Here is a 24,177-nt window from a genome sequence, read left to right on the forward strand (position 1 = left end):
GGAGACAGCATGCTAAAGAAGCTCAATCCAATTGTTGACCAAGACGAGCTGCTGAGAGTAGGTGGCCGTCTTCAAGAATCCAAGGTAGAAGTTTCAGAGAAACACCCGGTAATAATCGCTGGACGTCATCACATCACAACCCTGCTCATTCAGCATCATCATGACTTAATGAGACTCCAAGGCTGTTTGCTCACCAAAGGGAATCTGCGGGCGGCTGGTCTATGGATAGTCGGCGCAAAGAGAAGCATGAGCAAACTCATCTTCAACTGTGTTATGTGTCGCAAACTCCGTGGCTCATTCCAAAATCTGAAGATGGCCAATCTTCCATCTGACAGACTCAGTCCCGAACCCCCTTCACCAACGTTGGAGTAGACGTATTCGGTCCTTGGTCCATGGCTACTCAACGCACTAGGAAGACCAATACTGAAACAAAGTGTTGCGCAGTTCTATTCACTTGTCTGTCCATCAAAGCTGTTCATATCGAAGTAATCGAGTCTATGAACACTTCAAGTTTCATAAATGCGCTTCAACGCTTCACCGCAATCAGAAGCCCTGTGAAACCTATTAGTTCCGACAGAGGTACGAATTTCATTGGAGCGGCAAGAGAACTTCAAATCCCTTCCAATTTGGCCATGGCTAATGTTGAAAGGTACCTAGGCGAGCAAGGATGTACCTGGACTTTCAATCCACCACACTCTTCGCATATGGGCGGTGCCTGGGAGAGAATGATAGGCATAGCACGCAAGATACTAGACTCTATCTTCTTGCAAACAAACACCAGACTCACACTTGACAGTTTAGCTACATTATTGGCTGAGGTAGCGGCTATCATGAATGCCAGGCCACTGTCAGCACTTTCCAGCGATTCTGGAGACCCCACAGTCCTTACTTCGGCAATGTTACTCACGTAGAAAATCTGTGTCCCGGGAGCTCCACTTCGAGAATTCAACTATAAAGATCTCTTCAGACACCAGTGGAGGCAAGTGCAAAGCGTGTCCAATTTCTTCTGGGACAGATGGAAGAAGCAATATCTCTCCACTCTACAAACCAGGACAAAGTCGCAAAAAGACCGCCCAAACATCCAACCAGGCGATGTGGTACTTGTCAAAGACACTCAGTCACATCGTAATGAGTGTCCACTCGGACTAGTCACCAAGCCTCTTCCCAGCAAGGATGGGAAAGAGCGCAAGGTAGAGGTCAAAGTGAGCAAACTTGGGAAGAGCAAACTGTTCCTCAGGCCAGTTACTGAACTTGCACTGTTATTATCCCCAAAAGGGCCAAATAGTGGCATCCGTTGATGCCAAGCGGGGAGTGTTCTGTACATTCTGTGCAGCAAGATATTTTTAAGTGCTGTTCCAGCTATCACCAGTAGGTGTCATAAGTTGCCTTTCTCCTTTTTATTCATATGTTTGGAATCTTCTGTTCCCCAAATGGTTAACAGATCAGAGCTGTCCCTTCTTCCTACCCTGGTCAGCAACATGTAACCATTTTAGCCGTCTTCTGAGTAGCTCACATCTGCTCAGCTCCCTGCAAAACCACTGCTTATAACAAGTGGATTCCGGTAAGGTTTAATGCATTTATGTAAACTATGCTATGCATCTGTGTTAGCAGCCATAATGCATCCCCCCATGATGTTTGCAATGCATGTAAGTTATATGCATCCCCTGTTCAGTGAGTGCAAAGCTTGCAGCCATTAGTTGTTTTAGATATTTTTCTCTTTTACTGCTGTGTATGATGTATTGCTCAGCTTCTATATAATGCATGTTGCCGATATAACAGCACCCTGTATCATTGTTACTGTTGTGATAGTACCCTGTGTTGCTGTGATTACCTGCCAGTATTTGTGTATTGTATATTATCTACCAGTACTGACATGCTGCATTATCTGTTTCTTATAGATTTTACCTGAATCTTCCACATTGTGTGCAACAATCTCTGAATCATCCATAACTGTGTTCAACAATCTCTGATATCATCTACAACTTTGTACAACTCCTGATCTCATCTACTACTGTGTTCTACTATACCATCTGTTATCATCTCCCATTTTTGTCCATATTATCCCAATAAATAATAGACTTAGGGTACCGTTACACTAAGCGATGCACCAGCGATCCCGACAATGATACGACCTGGTAAGGATCGCTGGTGCATCGCTGAATGGTCACTAGTAAGCTGTCAAACAGTCAAATTTACCCAACGACGCAGCAACGATCTCGGCGGGATCGCTGGTGCGTCGCTTAGTGTCACACAGCAGCGATTCTGATGACTCCCACCTACGTCCATAATTTCTGAGTTGCTAACGAGATCGCTCGTCGGTTTCAAACACAGCGATGCATGCTGGCCAGCGGGACACCAGCGATCAAAAAATGTCTCAGGACATTTGAGCACGATCAGCGACATCGCAGCGGGAGCCTGGTCGCTGCTAGCTAAGTGTCACACGTAACAAGATTGCTGGCGAGGTCGCTGTTGCGTCACAAAATCGGTGACGCATCAGCGATCTCGCTAGCGATCTCGCTTAGTGTGAAGTACCCCTTAAGCACCCATACAGTCTTGTTTCTGGGAGTGGATGAAAGGTTAAGCCGTATGCTGGAATCCACACAGCATCATACGTGGAAGAAGGCAGAACAGTGAGTGTAAATTGAAGAGTTTGATTTCTGCGAGGTTAAGTGAGTTTTTGGAGTGGGGGTTGCTCACTAGGAGAGGAGATGGAAGAGAATGTCAGTAGGTTGTGGTCAGACAAGGGGAGAGGTGAGTCAGTGAGATTAGTAAGGGAACAGAGGCGGGTGAAGATAAGGTCCAGCATGTGGCCATCTTTGTGAGTGGCCGCGGAGGACCATTGAGTGAGGCCAACGGAGGCAGTCAGTGATAAAAGTTTAGAGGTAGCTGAGCTGGAAGTGTCTATGAGGATGTTGAAGTCACCCATGATGATAGTTAGGATGTCAGCAGAAAGGAAATAAAGTAGCCAGGTGGTCAAGAAAGGTGGTGATGGCTATTTCTTTGGGACGGTAGATGACAGCTTGCTGGAGGTTGGAGGGGGAGTAGATGTGGATGGAGAGCACCTCAAATAACGGAAGAGTAGTGGAGGGTGGTAGTGGAATTGGGGTAAAGGAGCAGGTATCGGACAGGAGCAAGCCAACTCCTCCACCACGTTTGTTGCTGGGGCAAGGGGTGTGAGAGAGATTAAATCCACCATAAGAAAGTGCAGCTGGAGAGGTTGAGTCAGAGGGGGTGATCCAGGATTCAGTGAGGCCAAGGAAGGAGAGTTTATTAGTGATAAAGAGGTCATGGATATACAACAGTATGGGGATGTGTTGCAGAGGGCCAGAATTTGGGGATACGTTGCCAGCAATGAGGAGTAGCAGACAGAGGGTTAGAAAGTCGGAGCAGGATAGGAGTTGATAGGACATGATGCGGCTGTGTGTGTCTGGAGAAAAAGGATTGTATGTTGAGGAACTGTTGTGAAGAGGAGATGGCTGGGGGGATGGAGGGAGATGGAGGGAGAGATGACTATTTCCTTACTAGGTGGAGGGATTACAGTAGATCGTAAGAAAGAAAGTAGTATGGGGATGAAAGTGAAAAGAAACAGAAACATTTTAGTGGCTTTCTAACCCATTACCTTACAGTCCATTCCAGTCCAATTGTAGTCTAATTCAAAATATTGTACTTAAAAAGATGTACTTTGAAAGATGTTATTTGAAAGATGCATGGAACAGACTATCGTCTGTATCAGACATATGGATATGAATATATCTACAGCTAAGGGCAATCAGGTGTGAGGTACCCTTTTGGTACCCTATTTGTGCTGAATTTATGCTTGAACATCGATTCTGAACATATTTGTTCATTTCTACACCCGTTGACTGGAATGACTTCCGGCTGTGTTAGGTAAACACAATATTCACCGCCGATCGTAATCTGAACCAAATTTTTAAAATTTTGCTCAACTCTACCCATAATACTGTATAGAGGACTAAGTGGTGCCCATAATACTGCATGGAAGACTATGTGGTACCATTAATACTATATGGAGGACTGTGTGGTGCCAATAATACTGTATGGAGGACTATGTGGTACCCATAATACTGTATAGAGAACTATGTGGTGCCCATAATATTGTATGGAGGATTATGTGGTATGCATAATACTGTATGGAGGGCTATGTGCTGCCCATAATACTGTATGGAGCAATATGTGTTGCCCATAATACAGTATGGAGCACTATGTGGTGCCCATATTACTTTATGGAGCACTATGTGGTGTCAATAATACTGTATGGAGGACTATATAGTTTGCATAATACTGTATGGAGGAATATGTCGTGCCCATAATACTGTATGTAGGACTATACTGTCTGATCTAAAATGAAAAGTCAGCAGTCACGCTGTGTGACTGCAGACTTTTGAATCTCGCCAGCGCACACACTGTGTGTGGCGAGGATTCGCCAGTTTCTTAGCTGTTGTAAAATTTACAATAGGTGGAACTCATGTAATGCAAAAAGTAACTGAAATCTTTGGCATTATACTATATCTATATTTCTCTGCATCATGGATCATCGCATCTGAGCTGACGTCACTGAAATCCCAGCCTGTGCAATGTGGTGCTTGAAGCTGCACTTGCACAGTGTCAAACGGGGAACCGCGCATGCAGTTCAACTTGCTTAACTGTTCACAATAACAGTAATTTTGACCAGGGGTGTTCAAACTTTTACATGCCACTGTAGTATTACACAATTTGAGATACAGGTACAAGATGTGCTTTGCAGTAGGCCTAAAGGTAATTGACCAACAAATAATTGCAGCAGTACAAACAATGCAGTTCAAGGTTGGGACCCAGTTTCCACAGATGTTGGTGCACTTACAGGAACTCTCGCCTTATTTAGGGTGCCAACCCCCGCTTTTAAGCAGTCTAAGAGCTCATTCTCACTTGCAATGAAATCGGACAAATGCAATCCAATAAAAAAATCAGATTGAATTCAGACCAATGTTTTTCTATGATTGTGTCTTCATCTGCATTTTTTTTCCAGCTTGGATCGGATCACGATCGTACTGGAAAAAAGTCGCAGCATGCTGCGATTGTAATCGGAATTTGGATCGCATCCCACAATAGAAGTCAATGGGTGCAAGAAAAAAAATCTTTTTACACACCGATCGCATTTGAAAAGCTAGCAATTCATATGCAGGTACAGTGAAATCAGACTGAAAAATTCTCACGGTGATCTGCTGTGAAGACACTGAGCTTGAACTGCGGTGACCTCATCACTGGCATGTTCCCACGGTCCAGAGGACATCCCAGTTCAGGCCAGCTGGGAGCACAGCCTCAGTGACGTCACTACTAGTCACTGAAGCTGCGCTCCCAGCAGCTCATTCACCAGTGGTCTGCAGTCGAGACGGTCGCATCTTGGCACCGTCCAGGTTGAAAACTATTTCTCCCCCAGATATGGATGCATGCCGTAGCATGGGACAGAACAACGGACAGGTATAATATATTGTTGTTTTATTATTTTACTTTTATTGCAGGAGATCGAAGGCTTTGCTGGAATTAGGTGAGTTTGTAGGTATGGTTTAATTAAGATTATTAAAGCAGTCTGTGTCATTTTTTCACTTAAAGGACTTTATTCTGAGTGTCTATGTTTTCTTACAATGTGACTATGGGGTTCGTAATGGGGCGTCTTATTTCATTTCTAACTTCGGGGCTTGATGTCACCAGACAAAGGTGACATCTACCCCCCAACTATTACCCCACTTGCCACCACTACAGGGCAAGTGGGAAGAATAAGGCTAAGTTCCAGAATTGGCGCATCGTATTTTTAGCCAGGGGGGCAGTATCCATGGCCCCTTCCTAGGCTATTAATATCAATACAATAAAATCACCGAAGACAACTATGGACAAAATAATACCTAAATTTAATAGTCAATCATCCAAGTGGATTTTAACCTTACTATATACCCATCAATTTTTGCTTTGTAAATGTAAACTCCAAAATACATCATAAAAGCAAGAAAAAGGAGTACTATACATAAATATATACAAAAAAACAATTTTATTATTTATCAAAAATATATATTTTTTTTACAACAATATGATAAAAACAATTGATGCTCAAATATGACCCTAGATATTATATTGTATATCCAGGACAATTATCAGGCAATTATAATAATAATGGTACATCAACAAAATTATAACTACATAATCTCATGTAAGTATTCAATATTGTAGCAACCAATTATGACCATTAAAATAATTAAAGTGGCATTACACATGTATAGAGGGACCAGCCCTCATAAAAAGCCAAAGTGATTACAAAAAAGCCCCCCAATTGAGCTACTGTTTCTAGCGCTTACCCATCAGTATGGTGCCTGGTTGCCCTGAAGTCACGTGTCACCCCTGACGCGGGTTTCGCATTTGCTTTTTCAAAAGGGAATCACAAATGCTCCATTTCCCAGTGCTTTATAGTAAACACTAGATTATGGCCCGATGCTATCGCATCGGGAGGATGCGATAGCATCACACCTCTTGCCATGTTAACCCTCAACACACACACTCCTCTCACCTTTCACCATCTCCACTCACTCTCACTCCACATATGACCCCTTCTCTCACTCCGTCTCTCATACTCACGCCGTCATCGCCGCTGCTCCACGATCCCCAACATCTTCTTCCGCCGGCGCCATCCTGGATCCAGATGTTGTCCACGCCGGCGACATGTTCTTGCGGCGACGCCATCTTGAGTATCGTGAAATCCCGCGATACTCAAGATGGCGTCGCCGGAAGAACATGTCGCCGGCGTGGACGACGTCGGGATCCAAAATGGCGTCGGCGAAATCTCGCGAGTTTTCGCCGACGCCATTTTCGATCCCGATGTCGTCCTCGCCGGCGACATGCTCTTGCGGCGATGCCATCTTGAGTATCACGGGATTTCGCCGATCCAAAATAGCATCGCCGCAGGAACATGTCGCCGGCGTGGATGCCGTCGGGATCCAAAATGGCGTCGGCGAAATCTCACGAGATTTCGCCGATGCCATTTTGGATCCCGACGTCCTCCATGCCGGCGACATGTTCTTGCGGCGACGCCATCTTGACTATCGCGGGATTTTGCCGATCCAAAATGGCGTCGCCACAAGAACATGTCGCCAGTGTGGAGGACGTCTGGATCCAGGATGGCGCCGACGGAAGATGTCGGGGATCGTGGATCAGCGGCGATGACGGCATGAGTATGAGAGATGGAGTGAGAGACGGAGTGAGAGAAAGGGTCGTATGTGGAGTGAAAGAGTGAGTGGACGTGAGTGGAGATGGTGAAAGGTGAGAGGAGTGTGTGTGTTGAGGAGGAGTGGTATGTTGAGGGTTAACATGGAAAGAGGTGTGCGGTGACGTCACCGGTTACAACTGGACGGAAGTTGTTACAACCGGAAGCTGCTTAGGGCATTTATTATTATAGATGATTAATGGCGTGTTTCTACTGTGCATGCGTCCCGACGTCATCGCCGGAAGACGCCCACCGCCTCCCAGCATTCACCGGGTGCACAAACTATAGTAAACATGAATACATGGCATGTTTCTACTGCGCATGTGTCCCGACATCATCACCAGGAGGCGCCCACTGCCTCCCAGCATTCACCAAGCACGCACGTCATTTGACCTGTGCGCTGGGTTTACTGAAGCCGAAATCAGTGTTTCCCTGGAGATCTCAGGGCGCATGCGTCATAACACAGCCACGTCTCATATACAATTAGATGAAAGTATATTAGCCACAAACACGTAAGGCCCTTGTGCATATTGCACAACCCCATAATATAAATGGAAGGTGGATTAATAAGAGAACTAGCGACCATACTTAAAGAATCTATAAATAACTAATCATTAAAGTACAAATATCATTAAGGTGCAAATATTAAAGTGCAAAGTGCCAATACTAATAAAAATACTGTATATATATAATACAACAAGACAAATATTAGTGTAAGTGATGAAAAGTGCAAAATTATTGCACAATGTAATAAGTGAAAAATCAATATACATATAAATGTAATAATAACGTGAACAATAAAAATGTGCACATATAATAAGTCAATAATCCAAAAAAGTACGACAGCAGCCAGCACATGCTAAAGTTCTTTTTTTTTAACTTTTTCTTTTGTTTTCTTTCTTTATCTCCATCTCTTTCATATTTTTTTCATAGGGATACATACTTCTCTATGAATTGGGGAAGTCCATTATATAATTTTATTATTTTCTACCACCTCCATGTTCCCTCATGTAAACCAAAAACGCCAGATAAATGGAATCCTATATTATAAAACTAAATAAAAAAAAGAGAAAAGATTAATAAAATAAAATAAAATAAAAAATAAATAAAAAAATAAAAAAGACAATTGAAGCACAAAGAGCGAAGCGGTGGAACAATGGGCTCTCACAAAAATGGAGCAAAGCTCAATTTTTCATTTAACTCCATAGGGCTCATTGAATCCAATTCTACAATCCACTTACACTCGGTCTATGCTAATAAGCGCTTGATATTGCCACCCCTGCTACCACAATGCACCTGATCAATGCCAATGATCTTTAACCCCATTGGGTCACCATTATGCATTATACGAAAATGCTTAGGGAGAGTTTTGAGGGTATTTAGATCTTCAATTTTATGGGCATTTGAAATATCCCTCACATGCTCTCTAACTCGAATGCGGAGCTGACATGAAGTCAACCCCACATACATCTTGGAACAAGGACACGTGGCCAGATAAACAACATGTGTACTGCTGCAACTGAGATGATGCCGAATCAAAAAAGATTTCTTCCTATTAGATGATTTGAATTGAATCCCTTTTCTCAAATTCTTTTGACTGCAAGCCAGACAATTCCCACAGGGATAACACCCCCGTACAGGTTGTCTATTATTAGGATTGAACATATTGACAGTTTTGGCCACGTAGTGGATTTAACCAATAAATCTTTTAAGCTTTTACCACATCTAGCAACAAATTGTGGTCTATCTGAAATATTACGAGCCAAGGCAGAATCTGTTAAAAGTACTGGCCAATGTTTATTAACAATATCTTGCATCTGCCTCCAATAGCAGTTATGAGTTGTAATATATCTTATATTTGAATCTAAAGTTGTTTTTTTCTCTGCCTTAAATAAAAATTGTTGTCGTTCAATTTTTTTGGCTCTCAAATATCCATTTTTGATGCAGTGATTGCTATAACCACGTGCTTTGAACTTATTCTTTAGATCTACTGACTGCACTTGAAACTTATAATCAGTAGACCAGATCTGCTTCATCCTGAGAAATTGACCAACTGGGATGGCTTTGAAAGTATGTGGTACATGTGAGGATGTTGCATGTAATAAAGAGTTCGCGGAGGTTTCGTTTCTGAAAACATCCGTGTGCACCCTTCCTCCTTCCTCTACCTCTAACATAATATCCAAAAATTCAATTTTTCCTTGGTGTGCCTTATAAGTTAATATAATATTATAAGGATTGCAGTTTAATTGACCCACAAATTCGGCAATGTCCAATTCATTGCCCTGCCAAATAAAAAAGATGTCATCAATATACCTATGCCAACACTGCACCCCGTCAATGTGAGAGACCACCTCCTGGTGGAAGAGCGATCTCTCCCAGAGACCAAGAAACAGGTTGGCATAGGCTGGGGCACAAGCTGCCCCCATGGCATTCCCTTGTGTTTGCAAATAGTATCTGTCTTTAAAAACAAATACATTGTGGGTCAATGCAAACTGTCAAAGTTCAATAACAAATTCACACAACTCACCATCCCAGTTGCTATTCTCCAGGAAGAAGCGGACCGCCCTAATGTCATCCTCATGGGAGATGCAAGTGTATAAGGATTCACATCAGCTGTTACCAACCACATGTCCTGTTCCAAGATGACTCCCTCCATTTTGGTCAACATATTGGTTGTATCTCGTACATATGATGGAAGTGTCTCAACCATTGATTTTAAATAAAATTCAACAAACTTACATGCAGGGTCGCACAGACTATCTATTCCTGAGACAATTGGCCTTCCAGGAGGATTTACAGAGTCTTTGTGAATTTTTGGTAATAAATATAGGGTTGGAATTTTTGGAAATTCCACCCTTAATCCATCAAATACCTTTTTATTTATGATCCCAACATCAAAAGCATTCTGTAAAATCCTATCAAATTCACATTTGTAAGAAATTATTTGGCAATGAGACAGTCGAGTGTATGTATCCTTACAACCCAACTGTCCGAAAACCTACTTTTCATATTTAATAGTAGGCCAGATCACAACATTCCCCCCCTTGTCTGCTGCTTTGATGACAACATCTTCCAGGCTTCTCAATTCATTCAAAGCCTGGCGTTGAGATTTGGATAAATTGTCATAAGTAACATTTCGGGATTTTTTTTAAAATCCTCTAATACTAATCTTGTAAAAATCTCAACCTGTGGGCACAAAGACAAGGGGGAAAATGTCAGTGATCGTGGCATAATAAACCTAAGGACAGTACTTGCATCTGTACATCTGATAGTCTATGGCTTGACAAATTTATTACCTCAAGAGTTCCAGATTTCTTTTTTTTATTATCATGAGATTGATATGGTACAGAGACTTTTCGTTTTACGGGGAAACTTCCCCTTGTAAACTCTTGATGTCTCTGACTAGGACCTCTCCATTTATTATGAGAATGATTTTTTTCCCTGGGGAGTATTGATTTCAATATCCTCTCCTGATGTCAGCCTGCAGCTGTCTGCATAGCCTTTGCTGTTTATTAATTATAGGGGGACCATAAGTCATTTTTTTTATGGTCCCCCATTTTAATAGCCAGTAAAGGCTAAGTATACAGCTGTGAGCTGATATTAATAGCCTGGGAAGCTCCATGGGTATTACCCCCTTCCCAGGCTATAAACATTGGCCCCCAGCTATCGGCTTTCCCACTGCTGATTGCGAAAATTGCATGGGAACCCACGCCATTTTTTCCAAAAACTAATCTTTTCATAATTAAATACATATCCAGTAATTTGCACACACACTGTACTAATTGTATTTGTCACTGACATCTACACTCACTGGCCACTTTATTAGGTACACCATGCTAGTAACGGGTTGGACCCCCTTTTGCCTTCAGAACTGCCTCAATTCTTCGTGGCAGAGATTCAACAAGGTGCTGGAAGCATTCCTCAGAGATTTTGGACCATATTGACATGATGGCATCACACAGTTGGCGCAGATTTGTCGGCTGCACATCCCTGATGCGAATCTCCCGTTCCACCACATCCCAAAGATGCTCTATTGGATTGAGATCTGGTGACTGAGGAGGCCATTTGAGTACAGTGAACTCATTGTCATGTTCAAGAAACCAATCTGAGATGAATCGAGCTTTATGACATGGCGCATTATCCTGCTGAAAGTAGCCATCAGATGCCTGTTCTTAGCTGAGAGGAGTGGTACCCAGTGTGGTCTTCTGCTGCTGTAGCCCATCTGCCTCAAAGTTCGACGCACTGTGCGTTCAGAGATGCTCTTCTGCCTACCTTGGTTGTAACGGGTGGCAATTTGAGTCACTGTTGCCTTTCTATCAGCTCGAACCAGTATGCCCATTCTCCTCTGACCTCTGGCATCAACAAGGCATTTCCGGCCACAGAACTGCCGCTCACTGGATTTTTTTTCTTTTTTGGACCATTCTCTGTAAACCCTAGAGATGGTTGTGCGTGAAAATCCCAGTAGATCAGCAGTTTCTGAAATACTCAGACCAGCCCTTCTGGCACCAACAATCATGCCACGTTCAAAGGCACTCAAATCACCTTTCTTCCCCATACTGATGCTCGGTTTGAACTGCAGGAGATTGTCTTGACCATGTCTACATGCCTAAATGCACTGAGTTGCCGCCATGTGATTGGCTGATTAGAAATTAAGTCTTAACACACAGTTGGACAGGTGTACCTAATAAAGTGGCCAGTGAGTGTATATATCTACCTATTCCATTTGTCTTTAATGTATGCCATCCATCTCTTCTATCCTGTCAGCTCCTGCACTGATTTACAGAACACAGCAGATGAATTACCACCTTTTTTCTATCTATGTAATAAAAATACATATATATGTGTGTGTCACTGACACCTATATATCTATGTAATCTTTGTGTATATCTCTATTCTATCTATTCTATTCTAACCTGTCAGTATGATTTTACTGTACGCGCACATGAATTACCAGTTTTTCTTCTATCTATCTATCTATCTATCTATCTATCTATCTATCTAATATACTGTATACATATGTGTGTGTGTTTTGACAAATGTTTCCTTTGAAAATGATTTGTAAATGGCATAGAGAATTGCTGTATGTAAAAGCTCATGTTAAATTCGCATTGCAACCGAATAGCAATCGCACTGCACTCGGATATAAATCAGATGCTAGGTGTGAAAAATCAGATTGTACTCCATGACACTCGAATGACACTTGCATGACACTTGTCCGACTCTCCTGCATCAAAATTAGACCGATTTTAAAATCGCTAGTGTGTCTCCAGCCTAACAATAGGGGTAAGGCTACTTTCACACATCAGGTTTTCGGCGTCAGGCGCGATCCGGCGTCGTGCCGGAATGCCGGATCCGGCAAATGTTTTGTAAAACCTGAAGTGCCGGATCCGGTTTTCTGCCGGATCCGTCTTGTTCTTGACAGACAAAACCGGATCCGTCTCATCCGGTTCATCCGTTTTTCTATCCGTTTTTCTATCCGTTTTTCGACGGATTACGCCGGATCCGGTTTTTAAAATTGACCCTTGTGGCCTTCCGAACGGGATTGGCTACTGGAAAACTAGATATAGCATGTTCCTACAGCCCTTCTTTGACAGGTTGTAGAGAAGAAAGTGCAGGTTGGAGAGAAGAGCAAGTTACTGGCGAAGATGGATGTTGTCATTGGAAATATTACCACTAGAAGTTCTGTGACGGTTTCAGGGACAATTTTCCACTATACTTTATGTCACCTCAAGGCAGAGTACACTGGGATGACAGAGTGTGAGAGATTTTTGCCCTAAACTTGTGTACCTTCTGGACCAACAGTATATACCTTTGCCAACCAAAGTTGGCTATCTTGTCATGGTCTTACTATTTTTACCTTTAGGCCACAGGTGTGTACCTGGTTGTGTTTTATGCAAAGTATTTCACCTTTTAACAAAAGTTGTGTACATTGGTAGGAAATCACCAACAATAAACACAACTTTTTCGGTGAAATACTTTGCTTCAAACACAACCAGGAACACAACTGTGGCAAAAAGCTAAAATTTACCCACAGTTATACCTGGTTTTGAATACCTTTTTACCTTTGAAATACCCTGTATTTAACCTTTTTTTAAAACATAGTTCGCCGCAGAAAGAAATGACAGACAACCATTGTGAAACGATAATTTAACTTTTATTTAAATTTTTTTTTTTTTTGTAAAATGTTTTTAAAGTGCAAAAAACTTTTTTAATAAAGGTTTTAAACCCAATGGGCATTTTTATTACAAAAAACACACATTACAATTCTGTGTACTGTGGGGTGGAAATACTGCTGGAGGGGCTGTCGGACACTTCAACACTGGGTGTGTGGAGAGAGGACTGGGATCGTGGTGGGGAAGGAACAGTTAGAGGTGAAGGTGTGGAAAAAACTACAGAATGGGTGGACATGTGGGAAGCAGAAGAGGTGGTGGAGTGGAGGGTTGGGCAGGGACTGTAGGAGCAGATGATGTTGATGGAAAGTTGTATGGGGAAGGAGTTTGGTACGGGGAAGGAGTTTGGTACGGGGAAGGAGTTTGGTACGGGGCAGGTTGCTGGAAGTGGGGAGATGACTGGTACTGGGGAGGTTGCTGGTACTGGGCAGGTTCCTGGTATGTAGTAGGAGGGGGAGGATGGAAAGTGGCTGGAGGGGGTGCAGATGTAATAGGAGGGGGAGGATGGAAAGTGGCTGGAGGGGGTGCAGGTGGAGGAACTACAGTGGTGGGAGGTGGAGGTTGGGAGGTAACCTGCTGTAGAGCACCGTGGCACGAATGCATTACATGCATCTGCTGGGTAGGAGATAGTGTTGCCATGCGCTCCACAACAGACCTGAAAAAGGTGTGGTTTGGCGAAGATCTTGCTTCTGAATGCATGGTTTGCAGAAGTGTCTTCACCTCCAGAATGCTGGAGTTGATCTGCTGAAAGCCTGCAGAGATTTGCTCTGACAAGACTTTGAGACAGTTCTGGAAAGATGCATTCAGATGCAATAACTCTTGCGCATAACTCTTTTCCTGACCCCTCTGCCGCTGCCGCCCAGTACCCGCAGGTGTACTAGAGGCGGCAGGGGCAGAAGGGTGGGGTAAAGGGAAAGCGATCTCCTCACCAGCAGCTTCATGTAATGTAGGCGGCCACGATGCTCCTGTGCTGGTGGATGGGACAGATGGGTCGAATGTGTGGGAAGGCTGGGAAGGTGCAGATGTACCGGGGCGGTCGAAGTGTCCCTCGGTGCCGGTCTCCTCAGGGATCGCCTCAGAAGGGTCCAATCGTGCAGGCTCCCGAGTGCTGCTCACCGTGCTGTGGAATAAAGAGAAAAAAAAACAATTAAAATACTGACATGGTATGGCCCTGGCTGAAAAAAAAAAGTTACATCTAACATTTTTTTTCACATGTGGTGTGTAATATTTACCTTCTGGTGAGCATTGTTTCCCGGAGGAACGACAGGGCTTGTGCGTACTTGTACTTGCTCCTGCGTCCTCCAGATCCACTCGGGGCCCGCATCTCTTTATTGAACTCCTTCTTGAAACGATCCCTCACAGACTGCCACCGATTCACAATTCTGTTCCCTGAAACGAGAAAGGAGTGGTTAGTATACAACATCAGTGTTTCACAAACTCCAGTCCTCATGGTCCCCAGGGGTCATGTTTTCAGGATTTCCATAGTAAATAGAAATCCTGAACACATGATCCGTGGGGACCACGAGGACTGGAGTTCGGGAAACAGTGGTTTACATCAAGCAACCGTTACTATATATACTTACGCTCTTTAATCTGGGCCCGAGCTTCGAGGTCCTCCCAGCGGCCCACAAGGAGAGAACAGATTTCCTCCCAGAGTCGTCGGGTAATGATCAGGTCAGCGTGGCGGCGGTCAGCCATATTCCAGAGCGGCTCCCTTTCTCTGACGAGATCGATGAGGCGGTCCACATCAATCCCTCCATCCTCACCGTCAGAGTCGGGAGCACGCTGTGAAGGCTGTTAAAGAAAAAGACAAAAATAACATAATTAGCCTCCACAAAAGAAATGAAATAAAAAGTGCAAAAAAACAAAGCAAAAATATTTATACTTACACGCTGGTGACCGCCGCGTTGCTGTCGCCGACGACCCTGGGAGGCACTGCGAGGACCTCTTGGCCGAGCACCAGATTGGGAAGACTAGAGAAGAAAACAAAAAATGTTATGTCTTTGGATGTAGGCATTTGTTTGCTGTGTGTGGTCTGCAGAACATTGTTTTCTATGTGTTGTGTGTAGTGTGATGTTGTGTTTCTGCGTTTGATGCAAAAAACTTACGAATTGTGAGCCCACTCCAGGTGTCTGTCCACCCCTTCCTTCTTCTTCTGGGAGCTCCTCTTCATCTTGTGATTCCTGTTTTGAAATAAAAGGCAATGAATAGACATATATTACAGAGATGATGGATTTTGGAAATAAAAACTTACCGTCAAACGCCGACGATGCGAGGGAGGGCTCCCAGAAGAAGATGTGCTGTCCTGTTGATGGCCAGACTCCATGGCTGTGGGTATTGCTGCTGCCAGTGATGCCATTTCTGCTGCTGCTGCTGCTGCTGCTGCATCTCTTTGGCGGCTGTTGAATAAAGAGAAACAAAGGGCCAATGAATATCTTGATATTCCATGGCCCTAGTTTGGAGGAATGGGGGATTTGATAATTACCGTCTCTCATCTGCTTCTGGACTCCCCTCCCGTTCAGCATGCTGCTCCATTTGGGGTGGTGCTGATGGTGCTGCTGCTGCAGATGTCTGCTGCCTTCTCCTGCTCCTGGTTCTTGGCTTGGGTGGCATGTTGGGTGTGGCTGAGGGTCCCATTGTCTTGCTTTTATATATCTCCTGTGGGCAGAGCTACTGAGCATGCTCAGACCAAAAAAAACGGATCCGGCCACCCGATCCGGCTTTCGCCGGATCCGGCGCATTGCGGCGCTCATAGGCTTTCATTGTGTGAAAAAGCCGGACGCGCCGGATCCGGCGGGTACGGCTTTTTCGCCGGAGACAAAAAACGTTACAGTAGACGTTTTTTCCAGACGCCGGATCGCGACACATTGCGACACATTGCCGGATCCGGCGAAAACCGGATGAAACGCATGGCCATCCGGCGCGATCCGGCGCAAATGCAAGTCAATGGGGGGGAAACCGGATCCGGCATTGCATTTCGCCGGATCCGGTTTCTGTCAAAAGCGCCGGATCGCGCCTGACGGCGAAAACCTGATGTGTGAAAGAGGCCTAAGTGTATCATGAATACGTCTACATATACAATCTGTCTATAGTAGACAAATGATTGGACCCTGACATTCAGGTGCAATAATAGATGCTAAATATCTCATTTTTTCATCCTTTTTGCTATCTTTTCTCTCCCCTGCTCCACAACAGGCCTGATAGGGTCAGCAGGGTGAGCCCTCGACAAGCGGGGGTGCCATTGTACAGGATTTAGAGTGCCAAGCTCCGCAGTTAGTTAGCGTAACTGCAAGATATCGTAAGGATAGGCACCTCACAGGTTGTTTCTTTATTAAGTGTCCTCATACACTTTGATGGTGGTATATGTAGTATTCACGTTGTTGGATAACTTTATTTTAAATATTAAATGTTATATTTTAGCATAGCGCATTGGAGTATTTATTTCTCGGTGACTTGCGCTTACAGGAACCTTTAATGAACTTTAAGGTCCCAATCAATGCAAAATCCCTTCAGTAACAGTTCTCTCATGAGCTTCTTAGCAATAGACCTCCCAGTAATATCTCCTCAACAACAGCTTGCTTACAGATTCCTTAGGAGTGGAACCATGAGTCCCAAGTCTCAAGATGTACTCACTCCTTGATGCAACTCTCTAGTCACCTTGTCTCTAGCTTGAGGCTGCAGTTTTCAGACACCTGGGAACACATGGAGAGTGGGCAGAAATCTCCCATGCGATAACCCAGGTGGCAATAAACATTTGGTAACATGGCTGGTGGGTAGATGGTGTACAGCTCCATAATAATCTCTCCCATCAAGCACTTAGTTTCTGGAGTGTTAGCACGCACTCTGTGCCTCTGCTCTCCAGTGTCAGACCCTCACCAGTCTGTAATGGAGAAATACACACATCTCAGCTAGCTCCACCCTTCTCCAACCTGCTCAATCACTTCTTCTGCTACTCCTCCCCTTCCATCATGTAAAAAAGAGCAAAGTATTCTGGGAGCTGTAATCCCGGAAAGTGCAGCAAAAGAAGCATGAATGTCCGCTGCTACTAATGTGTAATCCCAGCAGCAATATTTTCTGTACACATAGCTCTCACTGCAGGTGATACATTAAAAATGACTATAAGAAATAAAGATATGTGGTATTGCTGCCTCCGTAAAAATCTGATCTATCAAAATCTAAAGCTATTTAACCAGATCAATAAATGCTGTGAAGGTAAAAATAACTAAAAGCGCAAATTGCTATTTTTTTTTAGCCGCCACAACACCATTAAAACATTCAAGAAGCGAACATAATATTGCATTTACCCCAAAGTGAAATCAATAGAAAGCCATAATGGAAAAATGAAAACATTATCGGTCTTGAAAAATGGCAGTCAAACAAGCTAATCTTTTCACCTTAAATGAAAAAAGACACAAATTTTGCATCACTGTAATCATACTGACCAGGAAAATCATGTTGCCACACCACTATAACAGTACAATGAATGACATAAAAGTAGAACCCAATACAAAAAACTATTGCAGAACTTATTCTTTTTGAGTGGGGGGGAGGTGTTGAAATTTCCATTGCAGAACTAAAACTTGTCCCCAAACATTAAGTCCTCATGTGCTATGTGAATGGAAAAATAAAAAAGTAATGGACCTTGGGAGGAATAGAGGAAACAATGAAAGCACAAAAATGAAAAATCACCATTTGGGATGGGGTTACAGATCATTACCTTATTTCCTTTGTGCTGGCAGATGTAGACCTAGATATACAGAAGGTCAAATTAATACTCTAATACGCGCAGGAATTATCACGTTGTTTAATATTGTCTTCATTCATTATTATTATTCTGTCAGATGTCCTAAAGGCACCATTACTCAGGCAATGACAAACACATATTCCAATCACTGGTCTTAGCAGTCCACAGATGAAGAACAAATAAATCGCTAACCGCAGGGCAGGTATCAGATGACGAACAAATAAATTGCTAACCGCAGGGCAAGTATCAGACGACGAACAAATAAATCGCTAACTGCATGGCTGTCAGCAGATGTTGAACCTAATAGTTTATTTTTTTATTACCTAATTATTAATGTCGACCTAAACATCATCTACCTTAGCATGCTGACATAAGTTGCTGCTGACCCATGTTTCTCATGTAACAACTACTTGGTGTTATTGAGATCTGAGTCCAAATGTGCTTCAGCATCTCAGAGACACCTTCTTCCACTCTGTAATGCCTGCAGTTGGGTTAGGGAGTCAGAATTGTGACATTTAAGAAAATTGCTCCTGATTCTGATTACTACCTCCGGAGGACAACTGAAATAAATTATAACATTCTTCCACTAATTTATCTGGTTTAAAAATTTCCAGAGAATTGCAAATTGTGTGATCAAGAAAATGAATGATTTATTTGGCATAAAACTCATTGAAGAATCTCGTCATTAATGTTTACACTATTACATTTTTACATACTCTGTGCTGACTGATATTTCTCTCGTGACTTTGTGTCGCTGAGATGAATACATGCGTGCACATGTGTGGGTGATAGAATGAAAGGGAGACTTGTTATTGATGAAAAGAGTAAGTAAAACATTTCACTCCCTACTAGATGTGGTAAACATCTGTAACAATATTATGAAGGTGAAATATTCCTCCAATGAAGGCAATAAACTGCATCAAGGAAATTGATTTTTATTTAACGCACAAGAATAATTGTACAGTGGGGCAAAAAAGTATTTAGTCAGTCAGCAATAGTGCAAGTTCCACCACTTAAAAAGATGAGAGGCGTCTGTAATTTACATCATAGGTAGACCTCAACTATGGGAGACAAACTGAGAAAAAAAAATCCAGAAAATCACATTGTCTGTTTTTTTTCAAACTGAATATATGGACCATATGAGACAGTCAATGATACCGAACATTAAACTAAAACAAATGATAAAGGTTTTACCATAGTTCCATTACATAGGAGGGTGGTCTGCTTTACTGGTAAATATTTATATTAATCCTAATTGTCAATTATTACGCATAAATAACGGCATGTTTAACTTAGAAGGTCAGAGCTCACAGCTCATTCTACCTAGGAATAGAAAAGGCCTGATCCAATTGTGGTGTGCTACTGCAGTGCTGAAACACACATTGAAAATGGGAGTTGTAGTGTCAGTCTGTAATGCAAAGATTCAAGTTATATATGGGGAAGTGCATACCTGCATAGTCACTCAGTGTAACTGTGAAATGATTGATCTGCAGTAACACTTTTTTTTATCTTTTGTGTTAGCTCTTCAAACATTGCATTATAATAACCTTCTGTCCTGATTTTACTATTAAACCAAAATCCTGAAAGCAAGGTTTAAAGGGGTATTCCCATCTCCAAGATCCTATCCCAATATGTAGTAAGTGTAATAATAAGTGTTGAGCATTCCTATACTGCAAATATCGGGTATCGGCCGATATTCGCTGTATCGGAATTCCGATACTGTTTACCGATATTTTTTCAATATCGAATACCGGAATCGGAAGTTCCCATAATGCAATGAGCCACTGTTGTGGCTGTGATTGGCTGCTGAAATGATGTCTTCATGATGCGCGGTCTGTGCGGGCATGCCGGGGGTCTATGCGGGCCTGCCAGGGGTCTGTGCGGCCTGCTGGTGGTCTGTACAGGCCTGCCGGGGGTCTGTGCCAGCTGCCAGGGGGTCTGTGCCGGCTGCCGGGGGGTCTGTGCCGGCTGCTGGCGGTCTGTACGGGCCTGCCGGGGGTCTGTGCCGGCTGCCGGGGGTCTGTGCCAGCTGCCGGCGGTCTGTACGGTCTTGCCGGGGGTCTGCGCCGGCTGCCGGGGGTCTGTGCCGGCTGCCGGCAGTCAGTATGGGCCTGCCGGGGGTCTGTGTGTGTGTGCAGGCATCGTCCGATGGGACTACAAGTCCCATCGGGCGATGCCTGCTACAATGACAGTGATTGACACATTAGCCAATGATGGGACAGTAGTAGTCCCATCATCCGGCTAATGTGTTGAATGAAAAAAAATAAAAACATACATACTACATACATACTACATACATACAACATACATACTACATACATACTTCATATATACTACATTCATGCAACACACATACTACATATATGCTACATTCATACAGCATACATACATACTACATACATACAACATACATAAAACATGCTACAGATATACTACATACATACTACTTATATACTACATTCATACAGCATGCATACATACTACATACATACAACATACATAAAACATGCTACAGATATACTACATACATACTACATATATACTACATTCATACAGCATACATACATACTACATATATACTACATATATACTACATTCATACAGCATACATACATACTACATACATACTACATATATACTACATTCATACAACATACATACATACTACATATATACTACATTCATACAACATACATGCATACATACTACGTACATACATACAACATACATAAAACATGCTACAGATATACTACATACATACTACATACATACTACATACTACATACAATACATTCATACATTCATACAATACATACATATAGACATACAGTACATATAACATAGAGTACATACTCACCATTACTTGTCACATTGTTCCCCGAAGCCAGTGTCATCTGTGAAAAAAATATGAAAAAAAGAAACCACCAAATACTCCCTGTTCCGCAGAAATCCACGAGTGTTCCAAGAGTGTCCCACACCGATCTCCCGTGGAGAACAGCAGCATCAGCTGATGCGACCGTTCTCTAGGGGCTCCAAGAATCCAATGACGGGAGGTAGGTATACTTCCGCACTGTATTCCTCCGCTACTGTAAAAAAAATAGTCCCTAGACTCACTTTTGGCATTGCTGTGTGAGAAAGTTCCCACGCAGCTTTTGCCATAAAGTGAGAGTAGGGACTATTTTTTTTACAGTGGCGGAGGAATACAGTGCAGAAGGATACCTACCTACCGTCATTGGATTCCTGGAGCCCCTAGAGAACAGTCGCATCAGCTGATGCTGCTGTTCTCCACGGGAGATCAGCGTAGGACACTCGTGGATTTCTGCGGAACAGGGATTATTTGGTGGTTTGCTTTTTTCATATTTTTTTCACAGATGACACTGGCTTCGGGGATCAAAGTAACAAGTGATGGTGAGTATGTACTCTATGTTATATGTACTGTAGGTCTATATGTATATATTGTATGAATATATGAATGTATTGTATGTAGTATGTAGTATGTATGTAGTATATCTGTAGCATGTTTTATGTATGTTGTATGTATGTATGTAGTATGTATGTATGCTGTATGAATGTAGTATATATGTAGTATGTATGTTGTATGAATGTAGTGTATATGTAGTATGTATGTATGAATATATTGTATGTAGTATGTATGTAGTATGTATGCAGTATATCTGTAGCATGTTTTATGTATGTTGTATGTATGTATGCAGTATGTATGTATGCTGTATGAATGTAGTATGTATGTTGTATGAATGTAGTATATATGTAGTATGTATGTTGTATGAATGTAGTATGAATGTATGAATGTATTGTATGTAGTATGTATGTAGTATATCTGTAGCATGTTTTATGTATGTTGCATGTATGTATGTAGTATGTATGTTGTATGAATCTAGTATATATGTAGTATGTATGTATGTATTGTGGTGTAGTTACCACTATGTCAGCTAGGGGGCGCTGCGTGGGTGTCTCAGGACGGGTGTACAGGCACATTCAGTGTGGTAACAGGAGCAGCGTCCTAAATGACCATTATGGGTCTCAAGGTGGGTGGCCTTGGGATGCAGGCTCCAGGGTGTATTGATCAGCAGAGGTACTGCTGATCTTTCTGTTACACTGTGTCAGGGAAGCCTGTGTGTCTATACAACCTTTAGTGATGTCATAGTCATGTGATCACCTGTGGGTGTGGTTACAGGGCTATGTAATTGAGGTGTTTGGCACATGTGAGAGAGAGTGGAGTGAGTCTGTCTGAGTGTGGACAGACTTCCATGTGTCCAGGCGGGACTCTACAGAGAGTGTATATGGGGAGGACTACAGCTCCCAGCATGTGCTGAGACTCTCAGTCCGAGTCTGAAGCCACGGACATTTCTGTTCCTTTGCCTGAAGTGAAGGTTACATTTCAGTGTTATGCTGCCTTGTGGGTTTATGAAGTTAATAAACCACATGAACTTTGGGAAAACCTGTCTCATGATTGTCTCCCGCTGCACCTGAGCGAGTCACATCCCTACAATTGGTGACAGACTGCAGGCAGCGACTCCCAGAAGCACATGTGGCAGTGCTGGTGATTCTGAGCCAGGAGAGCAGACGGTCTGACAACCGTGAGTAATACTGACCGAGGTCAGAGAAAGTGACTGTGTTAATATTTGTGGGATACCTCTGAGGAGAAGAGGCGTCCAGGAACCTGTGTGGCCGACACAGATAACAGACAGGAGTCTGTGATGCACTGACCTGGGTCAGTGAGAGACCGTGTCCCTGGAGGGGTCAGTGAGCAAGGTCCTGGAGGGTCAGTGTTGGGAAGAGCCCTGAAGCACGTGGTATGACCTTGGACCTGGTGAGGCGTGAGTGTTGGGCAGTCTCAGGTGGAGACGGATGTCCTGAAGAGCACTCGCTGAGCCCCTGGACCTGGTGAGACCGGTGTGTTGGGCAGTCTCAGGCGGAGACGGATGTCCTGAAGAGCACTCGCTGAGCCCCTGGACCTGGTGAGACCGGTGTGTTGGGAAACCCTGGGAGGAGGGCTGCTCCCTGAATAGCACCCGGTGTGCGCCTGTGTGTTGGACGGTCTCAGGCGGAGACGGTACGTCCTGAACAGCACACGGACAGGACACGTGAGAGACTGTGCATGTGTTTTTTTTTTTACTTTTACTTTTCCTCGTTTTCTCTGCAAAAACCTGAAGGTGCTTGCTGTGGCTCAGTGGGGTCACGAAGATCTCGCAGCACAGGGACCTGGTGTTTTTCCTTTTTTGGGATCTGCCCTGGGAGCATTGGTAGCAGACGCTGTCTGTCTACACCATCCTGCTGCAGCTTTATTGCATGTGACTAAGCGGATACAGTAGTTGTGGCTTTACACAACTATTAAGGGTGAGTACCCTGTATTATTGCTGCATAACCCATTATACCTGCACTGGTAAGGCCCTATGGGCGCACTTTTGTGGTTTTTATCTTTGAGGGTGACAAGCGGCTTCCGGTAACCCGGCGGGGTTAAGAAGGGGACAAGCGGATTCCGGTAACCCGGCGGGGTTAAGAAGGGGACAAGCGGCTTCTGGTGGATCGGTGGGTCCACGAAGACTGCGCAGCAGGAGCTGCAGTGACACCAGCCGCTGTGCGTGTGTGAACAGCAGCCGGAGGTGCCGGTGATCAGTGACAGCAGGGGCTGTGGTGGTGCCAACAAAGACTTGTGTGGTATCGTTAAAAGACAAACTGTACTGTGTGAACTGTGGCATAAGAAGTTCTGCAGAACGGACATGGGGAAATCCCAAAAGGGGGCGGTGACCCAAAAGGGAGTGGTAACCAAAAAAGGGGTGGAGTCCCAAAAGAGGGCGGTGACACAAATTGGAGTGGTAACCCAAAAAGTGGTGGAGTCACAAAAGGGGGCGGTGACCCAAATTGGAGTGGTAACCCAAAAAGGGGTGGGGTCCCAAAAGGGGGGGTGACCCAAATTGGAGTGGCAACCCAAAGTGGGGTGGTGGTCCAGAAAGTGGCCAAGTGTGAAGAAGTGACAGCACTGGGTGACTCAG

The sequence above is a fragment of the Dendrobates tinctorius genome, unplaced genomic scaffold, assembly GCF_039654945.1.
Source record: "Dendrobates tinctorius isolate UK_male_01 unplaced genomic scaffold, ASM3965494v1 ptg000162l, whole genome shotgun sequence".
Classification (NCBI taxonomy): Eukaryota; Metazoa; Chordata; class Amphibia; order Anura; family Dendrobatidae; genus Dendrobates; species Dendrobates tinctorius.